Source organism: Triplophysa rosa, linkage group LG11, assembly GCF_024868665.1.
Source record: "Triplophysa rosa linkage group LG11, Trosa_1v2, whole genome shotgun sequence".
Taxonomy (NCBI): Eukaryota; Metazoa; Chordata; class Actinopteri; order Cypriniformes; family Nemacheilidae; genus Triplophysa; species Triplophysa rosa.
The window spans coordinates 2,063,297-2,073,865 of record NC_079900.1 but is presented as its reverse complement, the minus strand read 5'-3'; the positions used below and the strand labels follow the sequence as shown (position 1 = coordinate 2,073,865).

The 10,569-nt window shown below is 37.8% G+C and overlaps 1 long non-coding RNA gene across 1 annotated transcript in view; it reads left to right on the top strand.

Annotated features, from left to right (window-relative positions):
- The first annotated feature begins 958 nt into the window (after window positions 1-958).
- The window catches only part of LOC130562112 (uncharacterized), a 20,333-nt gene continuing 10,722 nt past the window's right edge, over window positions 959-10,569 (top strand). Inside the window, exons 1-3 of the long non-coding RNA XR_008963902.1 lie at window positions 959-1,229; window positions 4,101-4,282; window positions 7,241-7,334. This is a non-coding gene — a long non-coding RNA (uncharacterized LOC130562112). The remainder of the gene's footprint in view (window positions 1,230-4,100; window positions 4,283-7,240; window positions 7,335-10,569) is intronic.

Sequence of the window (10,569 nt, the reverse complement as noted above, 5' to 3'; positions counted from 1 at the left end):
TATTACTGTGAAAAGACATTACAGTAAAGATATGAAAATACAGTAGACAATATTATTACTGTCTCTCTCTCTCTCTCTCTCTCTCTCTCTCTCTCTCTCTCTCTCTCTCTCTCTCTCTCTCTCATCCACCAGTTAGTTTCAGTGTAACGTCTCTCTTCCAGCCCCCACAGAAAATGTCCTTCTCTATTTTTGATTTGACTACATTGCCAAACTGTGCAAACTACAAACCAAGTTAAATGAAGCACAAGACAAATACATCGATCATCTTTTGCTTTTCTATTGAAATGGTCATTTGATGAGTGGATGAGATACAGATGGTTTTCATTCGGTTATTTTTCGTGTGTGTGTGTGTGTGTTTTTCTGTCAACAGTCCCGCAGGTATGTGTCGAGGGTTGTGCGGTATGTCCTGGGTGTAGCGCCAAGTGACTGCGGGGCATGACATACAGTGTGCTGAGCATTTGGATGATATGATACGTCTTCAATGTGTTGCCTAATGACTTATTTCATTTGTGGTTATTATGGTTTAACTGTAGTAACCGTGTTTTTTTTATTATTTGTAGTAAAACCGTGATAAATCAGATAGACCGTGAATCTCTTTAACCGTATTAAAGTTAAACCCTAAACATTTCTAAAAACTCATTTCTGAGAGAACCTGTGAGGCCGGAGCGGTGTGTTTAACCATCAGTGGGATCCTGAAGCCGCTTCAAACCTCACATGCTTTTCTTTCAGATAAATTTCAAGAGAGCATCATCTGTTTACTTCACACAGTAGTCAATCCCAGAATGCCTTGTTATGCACAATCAAAAAAATCATTCATAGCAAAATCAAATTTGTGTGATTTATTTACTCACCCGCGTGACGTTCAACATGTTTTGAGACCTCACGGTGTCTTCGGAGCACAAATAAAGATATTCAGGTAACATCCGAGAGACTTTAAGGCCTCCTCATAGACATCATGTTTATAGTTGTTGTCAAGGTCCAGAGAAGTAAGTGAGTAAAAAATCACACAAATCTGATTTTGGGATGAACTTACCCTTTAAGGAAGGCAGGAAGTTACTACGTGAAGTTTGGATGCCATGCCATATGGTGTGGCTTTAGACACTTGAGCATGTGTTCCCAGTGGAGTCCTGCAGTAGCGAATGACACGTGAGTGAGTGCATTGCATTGTGGGATACACACAGTGTGCTCTGGTTGTAACTGTGAAGAGCAGACATACAGCAGGAGTAGTCGTGAGTAGTGTGCTTTTCTAAACTTTGACTTTGTGAAACGGTCTGTACTCGCTGCATCTGTCAGTTCACGCTCGCATCCATACACATCAGCATCCTGTTTACTCGGCAACAAGCCGTCTGCATGCCACAACATCTGACAGCCAGTCTAAACGGCGCTCTCTCTCTCTCTCTCTCTCTGTGTGTGTGTGAGGGTGCGAGTCAGTGTTATTTCTTGTCCTTCGTAATGGTCTCTCTCTCTTTTCTTGGATCTACTGTGAAATGTCTTTGACACGGTAGCTCGTGTCATTCATAAAGTTTTCATTACATTTAAATGTCTGCATTTGGCACACGCTTTTATCCAAAGCGACTCGCATTGCATTATACTATACGTATATCATTACTGGAATGGTCCAGTTTTATTCAGTCTGAGACCAGTTGTATGTCTTTGTTGCACTGGATTTTTACATGACCGCTTTCCAGGTTACAGGCTCTAGACCAGGGGTTTTCAAACTGGGGTCCGGGGACCCCCAGGGGGCCTCCAGAAGGTTGCAAGGGGCCCCCCAGAAGTTTTCTAGGAAAAAAGATTCAGCAAAAAACGATAAAAATCCACAGTGTTTATATGCTTTTTTTGCTATGGATAGTTTCCAGAATTGTTTGTGTGAATCTTTCTAGTGAGTTTTTGTCACTAGTTTCTTTTTTCATGAAATTGAAATTGTTGCCAACTATTTAGGTTTAGAAAAAAGTTGTTGTCTTTATAATATCCTATTAACTATTTCTCTAACAAATTTTAAACGTTTCTTTACACAGAAAAAAATATAGATTGATATATATATTTTAGAAAAGGGGGTCCCTCACAAAAGGTTAATCATATTTGGGGGTGCTTGGCATGATAAAGTTTGAAAACCCCTGATCTAGACAACCATTCATATCTAGGCATGGGCCGAATACCGGTTCAAGGTATACCGTGGGTTGAAAGAGTCAAGGTTTCAAAACCAGTCAAATTTTCTGTGGTACCGTTTCTAAGGTATGAGCTGTTTTTACACAAAAATACATAAGTCATGTAATGCTATGTTTGACGTTAAGGCCTAATATATGGGCTATGACAAAAATACATTTTTTGAAAGCGTATTATAATTTTAAGGCTTTATTTTTATCTGAAATATATGTTCTATGAATGTTGGTTAAAAATCAAATATGTTTGTGTCCAGTTGAAAAGTTGATGTTTGTATAAGTTTTTTTTTTTTTTCTCGATTAGAGTTTTGGGTTCCTCGCCATCTGCTTTAGAATTTTAAAGTTTTGCTTAATTAATATTGCATATAGGAATTTATAGTCTGTTATATTTGACCTGTGCTTCTCTCTCCTTTATCTTAAATGTGTGCTCTCACTGTGCGTCTGCGTGAGTGTGTGAGTGTGTGAGTGTGTGTGTGTGTGTGTGCGTGCGTGTGTGTGTGTGCGTGCGTGCGTGTGTGTGTGTGTGTGCGTGCATACTTGTCTGTGTATGTGTATGTGTGTGTGTGTCTATGTGTGTTAGTACGTGTGCATATTGTGTGTGTGGAGTGTTTTGTATGTGGGTATGTCTGTCTTCTGTGTTTTCACCTTTTTCTTGTTTTTGCAGGTACAACTTTAATTGGTTTGCTTATAGTCAATATGTCTTATGAGTTGAGTTGAGTTGAGTTGAGTTGAGTTGAGTTGAGTTGAGTATACGCAGACATTTGAAAATAACACATTTTGATGTTGTAATTGCAATACCGGCCCATGCGTATTCACATCCCAATATAAACAAGCATACCTGTGTGTAAAACGAACAGTTTTGTATTGGCACGGTATTTATTAAAATAGCACTATTTATTAGTCACTTTAAAATCTTATCAAATGTATGCATTTTTAAAAACTATTTTTACAGAAAGTGCTAAAGATAAGTGTGTGTGATATTTATTGTGGTATCCACAATGACAAATGATGACTTTGAAACGTGCCATAAGCATCCTCTTTTCTTTATCCTCCAATCCATAACTGTTGCTTAGGGTTATGAGTTATAGTATGAGATGGGTCAAAGTACCTAAAAATCCCTTTAATAAAATTTTTAATAAATTATTATTTTTTCGAACATTCTCTATGTTAGGCGCGGAAGACCTATCCTTTCATACAGTCATGTGACCACGATCATTTTGCGACAATTCTGCTATTGCGATAACGCGATATCCATAATATTGTTACACCCAACAATATCAGCTTCAGAAGACATCACGTGTGTCGTGTAGATTGTCATAAAGAGCATTTCCTGTTTTCTGTTGTTTACAGGACAGCACCTTAGCGACGCTTCACATTTTTAGACACGTTCGTCATCGCCGTTTTCGTCATTCGCCCCAAAATGAACTTGCGGCAACATTTTGACCCCAGACGAGTAAATTCATCTAACATGAGCGGAGTCTGTCTGACTCTGTCAGGCCCGGTGTGATTGACATGCAGAACAGCCAATCACATTTGTTTTTCATCATGCTATTTGGAAACGGATAGGTCAGAGAGGTCAAATAATCTGGATTTGGGTAAATTTGATGAGAAACGTTTGAGTATTGAGATCTTCAATGATATTGACTTTTGTTTGCAGAAATCTGAGCTCAGTTTGAGACATTGTTGAGATCTCTTCTGAAACCGAGACATTTGTGAGATTTCTCTTTCTCAGGAGAAATATCTGAGACGTACATGAGATTTAAGAAAAAGTTTCGGTATGCTCTCCGTTTAATCTCAACGATGAGAAATAAGTGAGATATTGAATACAAACTTAACCATTACTGGATACCTTAAAATGATGAGAAACATTTTTTAATTGTAACTTCTGAGATTTTTTTAACCCAGTCTCTCTCTTTCTCTCTCTCTGTCCATTTGGATTAGGTGCGGTGAACGGCTATGAACGGCTCAGCGTTTGGTCTCTCGCCTACATGAAGGAGTTTATCCCCTCCAGACCCCCAGAGGCCCGGCTCAGGGTCTGCTCTCCTGAGACACCAAACACCTTTATCCTGCCTCTCATCTGCTGTGGATATAACAGCACATGTGTGAAGGTTTAAATCAAACAGGTTTGTGGTTACAGGCGGAAATTTTATTTTCAGCTCAATGAATAATCATCAATGTACTTTAACCCTTACAGAGGCAGTGTTGTAAAACTGCAACAAGTGATGCAAAAAACAATTCAATAATGTATTCATTATGCGTCATCTTTCTTTCTTTTTTTTACATTTGTTCTTTCTTTCTTGCTTGCTTTTTTGCTTTACTTTCTTGCTTTCTCTTTTCAACCACCACGTCCAGAATCTGCAAAATCAGTCATCGCTGCAATTTTAGCTTAAACATTCAGCATTTTAAATCTCCAGCATAAAGCGTATGACACCATTATTCACTTACATTTACTTACATACATATTTTACAATATTTATAAAAAAATATTTTTACATATTAATTGAAACAAAGATGGCAAACCTTAAATATTAAACTTAAATATTTCAATATTCCTTTATTTTTTGTATATTTAGTGAAATAAAGATGGCAAACCTTCAGAGAAATATTAAACGTAAATATTTCAATATTCCTTTATTTTTTTGTATATTTAGTGAAATAAAGATGGCAAACCTTCAGAGAAATATTAAACTTAAATATTAAAATGTTTCCTTTATTTTATTTTTATATATTTAGTGAAATAACGAAGGCAAACCTTCAGAGAAATATTAAACTTAAAAAAATATATATATATTCCTTTTTTTGTATATTTAATGAAATAAAGATGTCAAACCTTCAGAGAAATATTAAACATAAATATTTCAATGTTCCTTTATTTTTTTGTATATTTAGTGAAATGAAGATGGCAAACCTTCAGAGAAGTATTAAACATAAATATTTCAATATTCCTTTATTTTTTGCTGTATTTAGTGAAACAAAGATGGCAAACCTTCAGGGAAATATTAAACTTAATATTTCAATATTCCTTTATTTTTTGTATATTTAATGAAATAAAGATGGCAAACCTTCAGGGAAATATTAAACTTAAATATTTCAATATTCCTTTATTTTTTATATATTCACCAGACAAATATGACATTGAAATATTTCCATTTATCCTGTATTTTCAGCTGAAATATCAGATATAATTTTTCTAGTGTTGCAGGATAAGGGGTGTGTGTATAACAGCGCTTGTATGTTTGACACCAGCACATGACATCTGGTGTGTGTGTACGTGCGTGCGTGTGTTCTTTACCAAGATCACAACATCTCTATTTAAAATAAATCTAGAGACCCACTGTCCTGCCAGGGGGTATTATTTACCCTCCTTACACCCTGTTTTACCCCTCGACGTCCTCTCTCACACACCACCGGGATAAAGTGCTGAGAGATGGCTTCCTCGCAGCTCAGGAGACTTGATGACATGTTCTCCTGTAATTGAGACACAAGGGAGCGCTTGTTGATGTACAGTAACAAACATGCAAAAACTATGTTGATAGGATTGCGTAGATGGTTTGAATTTCAAGAAAATTTGATCCGTTCACATTAAGATCTCACTTCTGATTTTTGATTTGAGTATCATGCAAAATCTCAGGAGAAATGTGAGAGAAGCTGAAGACCGCAAACGTCTCCATTTGAAGCCAATGTTGATGTCTCTTGGCAATAAAACCTCGATTATTGCTCACATGTTGCTCTTTCATTGATCATGAGAGCTTATTCTTAGTCGCATTCTTTTAAACTCTAATTTTTCTGTCATCCTGTTCCGATGAATTTGTCAAACCCCCAAGGACCAGATTAAATGCAGCGTCTCGGCGTGATATTGTTCTGTTTCATCAGACCTTCAAAATAATGAAAGAAGTTGAGAAGACTTTCCGGGCCCACTCAACATCGCTCGGATGGAGACGGGATGTGTTTTGGCTTCAGGGGACATCAGACATGAGAACAGCCTGTCTGATCTTGTCTGCCTGGCATGGAATGGAAAAATCCCACCTCCTGCAATGGAAATCATGGAGGAAACCAGGAGGTGAAGTATGGAGAGATGTGCATTCATGCAACTATAAAAGAGAGAGAGGGTATGACGCTGGCCTGTAGGAGAGGAGAGGCCTGTGGTATTCTAGGTGCCGCTGTGTTTAATCACATTACGGACACGCGGAAAACCTGGAGCACGAGAGACCGCGAGTCAATCTCACTGCAAAAAGATGATTTACTTACTCAGTGACAAATGACTTTTGACTATAAAATGACCATTAAGACTTGTTTTTGCTTAAAACTTGAAAACGTACCCACCAAGAGGATAAGAATCTTGTTTTACCTTTTAGATGAAAGGAGTAGTTCACTTCCAAAATAAGTCCCCATTGACTTTCCATTGTAATGTTCTGATATTTTTTCTTGTTTTCAACATAGTCACTTCATTGAGCTCGTCCATCAGATGCATCTTGATTTAAGAATGTCGAGACGTTTGTACTGGAAAACAAGACAATAATAGGTGTCAAAAAATGTAAATTAACAATTAGAAAATAAGAAAGCAACGATTTGCTTTAAGAAAAACAAGAAAGTCTTTTATTAGGACCCTTAAGATTTGCATTGTAATATATTGTCGATAAAATGAATAAAGTTGTCATGGAGGGCTGAAAACACCCTGGACGGACAGCTGGAAAATGAGGTAAAAGATGCTTCAAAAGGTTCTCTGATGCCATAGAAGAACATTTCGGTTCCATGAAGAACCTTTAACATCCGAAGAACCACACAAGGTTCTTTCCCGTGAAAAAATGGTTAAAAGTAAGAAAGAGATGGTTCTCTAAATAACTTTGACAGAATGGTTCTTTGTGGAACCAAAAATGGTTCTTCTATGGCATCGCCGTGAAGAACATTTTAAGCGTCTTTATTTTTAAGAGTGTATTTCGGAAAAAAAGTAGGCCTGTTATTATAAAAAAAGAGTTAATTAATAAAATAATTATATAAAAAAACAATTACTACTGTAATGTAGAAGAAAACAGTTACGTCATGGCAACATTTATTCGACTGCACTTTTATTCTTTCTACAGACTCCTGATCCTGTCTCCTGCCGTCTGTCTCTGATCCAGCTCTGCTCACGCTCCACTTCGGGTTTTGGATCTCGCATGTTCCCAGAGTGTAAAAGTAGGTCAATGTTTTCTTTCTATTATTCAGCAACTGGGCTGATTGAAGAGAGAGAGAGAGAGACAGAGAGATCTTTAATGCGAGTGCAGTGTGTGTGTGTGTTCATGTTTGTATATCCCGGTGGGGACCGAAACCTGAACGCACACCAACACATGGGGACTCGTGTCAACATGGGGACCAAAATTGAGGTCCTCATGGGCAAAAAAGCTTATAAATAATATAATAATATTTTTTTTAAATCTAAAAATGCAAAAAAAAATAAAAAAAAATTAAGGTTAAGGAAAAGGGAAAAAAAAAAAAAATTTGTACAGTATAAAAAACATTACGCCTAAGGACTGTCCCCACGGAGATAGTAAACCAGACGTGTGTGTGACCCGTGTCTCATTAGCAGTAGTCAGTGGTGTACAGACCGAAGGGTGTCAGCTAAAATCAGACCTGCATACCAGAGACAGGGAACGCCAATCCCAGCAGGCTTTGCAGCACGTCTCTCTCTCTCTCTCTCTCTCGGCCGATGGCTGGATTCCCTGTGATAATGACCCAATGTTCTTTCCTACGGCCTGTTTGCTGCATTCCTCAGTCAGAGGAAGCCGGTGCAGGAAAGAGCTCCGGGAGACCAAACACAGAATTAGTGATTGTGGGGAAAAGATTGCGCGGCGCAGGAACCAGTAAATGGTTGACATTACAGACGCCAGTGGAAGAATGTGAACTGTATATTGTAAACAAAATGCAAAGTTTGATTTTCATCTGCGAGATATTTCGACTGAGAAAAAGAGTCCGAGCTCTCACAAGGTCTCTGTCATTAGAGTTTCAGAAGAGATGCCAAGCTGAGCAATCAAAAGTCGATGTTATTGCAGATCTTTCGGTTTCTCATCAGATTGACCCAAATCCAGATTATTTGACCTCTACGATCTACATTCATTTACACCTTCTCTTCGTGTGTTTCAAGGATTACACTCTCGTTTGTTTCTCCTATTTTACCTGAGCTATATAAAACTAAGCAGCTTGTATGAGACGAACTATTAAAGTTGAATATTTCTGTTTTATAAAAAAGTAATATCTACAAACAGCCGGACAGAGTTGGTGTCAGTCGTGTCACCCGGGTTACTCTTCCACGCAAGTGTGAAAACTGGCTGACGTATGTGTTTGTGAATAAACCAGCTCGAGGGGTCACGTAAGGTTTATGAGTTTGACTTCCCGTCAGTCTGAAGCCGTTGTTTCGGCTGTCGTGTTCGCCTGCATATTTGCGATGTAAATCGTTTTCTGATGTTCGTGAAATAAATGTGTTGTGTGTTGAGAGCACCTGGCTTTTTATGTACTGTACCTGTTGTCAGGATTGCATAACTGAAACCTCAGATGACCCGCCGTAGTTTGTTTGTGATCAAGATGTTGGCGTGAGTCCATCAGGAAATGTTCCAGTAATGAGCAACTAACTATTTCCAGTCTGTGTGTGTTGAGAGTGATGACAGCGTTTCACACAGTTGCCAAGTTTGAATTATAACCTGTTGAATTGAGTCCAGTTGCATTCTGGGATTGTTTGTGGGTAAATGTAGAGAAGGCTAGTTGAATTGCTCAAAGCTCACATGATGTCATTGAGTTAGTCGTGTGTTGAGTATCGACCCGACAGATGGAGGTGTGTGAGGGTTTTTGGGGATCACTCCGGTCTGGCCCAAGCTTAAAGTTCTCGTCCCCAAGTCTCAAGCTCACTTATGTTAGATGTTGAGTCTAAAATCAGTTTTTCTTCATAAAGAAGGAAACTTTCTTGGGTTGAGGACCTCAGTTTTAGCACGAACTGCCAGACCGTCTTTATTTTACTGCTGGAAACGGTGGGGTTTCCATTCATTTGTTCTCCAGCCTCATTAGAAAATGAGCAAACGCGGGCGTTCCAATCGTGCGAAGGTTACTGGAAAACGTAAAAGCCTTCGAGAGTTTGAAGAGTTCTGACTCTGAGTGTGACTCGGACGTCCTTCGGAGATTTTCTACATTATATGTAAATCAATTACCATCCGATCAAAATGATTTATGCATAGGGGAAACATTCAGACGTACCTTCCCCCGTAACCCATGGCAACCCGTCACCCAGAACCAGATCAACGCCTGGAGGAGAGGAGACGTGATGCTGTGCGTTTAAAGACTCGATTGTTTCTCTTAGACAGCAATGAGATTTAATGGAGACATATAAAGGCCGTCTTATCATCTCCGCAGTATCTCAGACTTACCAAGATACCAAAATATTTAAGTTTTCATTTTTTTATCTATACTCTTGATTGATCTATATACTCTGTGCCAACTTATCCGTGTCTTTGTATCCTAATAAAACCATTTTAGACCAAATTTAATCAAACTAATAAATCTTCATGTCTCATGAACTATGAAAAGCAACATCCAATACATGATTCAGTGTAAAATTAAATTCTTATAAAATAGTTTCTTGAAGATTGCATTGACATTTAATGGAGATCAGATGAGATTTAAACATAAAGACTTGAAACAAAATTTTTGTATTCCGTCCAAAAACATATACAGTAATACAACATAATGCATAGATTGCAGAAAGTATTGTTTTGTCATTTGTTGCAGTTCGTCAGCCACACTCGTCATCTTTACAGGGAAGAGCAGCTTTGCGTTTTACCGGGAAAGAAAAATCATGTTTTAAACGACGTTATGGTATGTAAATGATTTTCATAATTTGGGTGTACTTTCTCTTTAAAGTGCCAATCTTCAGTTGGGTCTGTGGCGAGAGGTTTGTGGATTGAAGAACAAAACAAGGTTGAATGCATCTAACATACAATCATTCATAGTGACGACAGCAAAATGAAAAGGCTTCAAACGTTTTAAAGGGAGAAGAAAGCACCTCCCACGCTTTTGTCATTGACATCATGGATTTATGTTTGATTAGTGTTTTATCACAAAGTCATGTCTTAATTTTATGCCATTCATTTATGAAAATGTTATTTCTGAATGTTTTAACTCTTTTACTAAATCAATCTAAAAATAACGGTTTTCATATCAACGCTTTAGAACGTTTAGCAATTACATATAAAATGTTGATAAAATGTTATTTTTTAACAGTATAACAGATAAGCTGGAGAGAACGTTAAAGCAACTTTTTGAGAACGTTCTCTGTAAGCGGGCATAAATTCTGCTTCTACTGCACTGCGTGTCTGCAGGATGACTACAGATAGTTTGTTCTGTCATTCATTGTAGGTTATTTTGTAAATATAAAAAGGAGCAACAC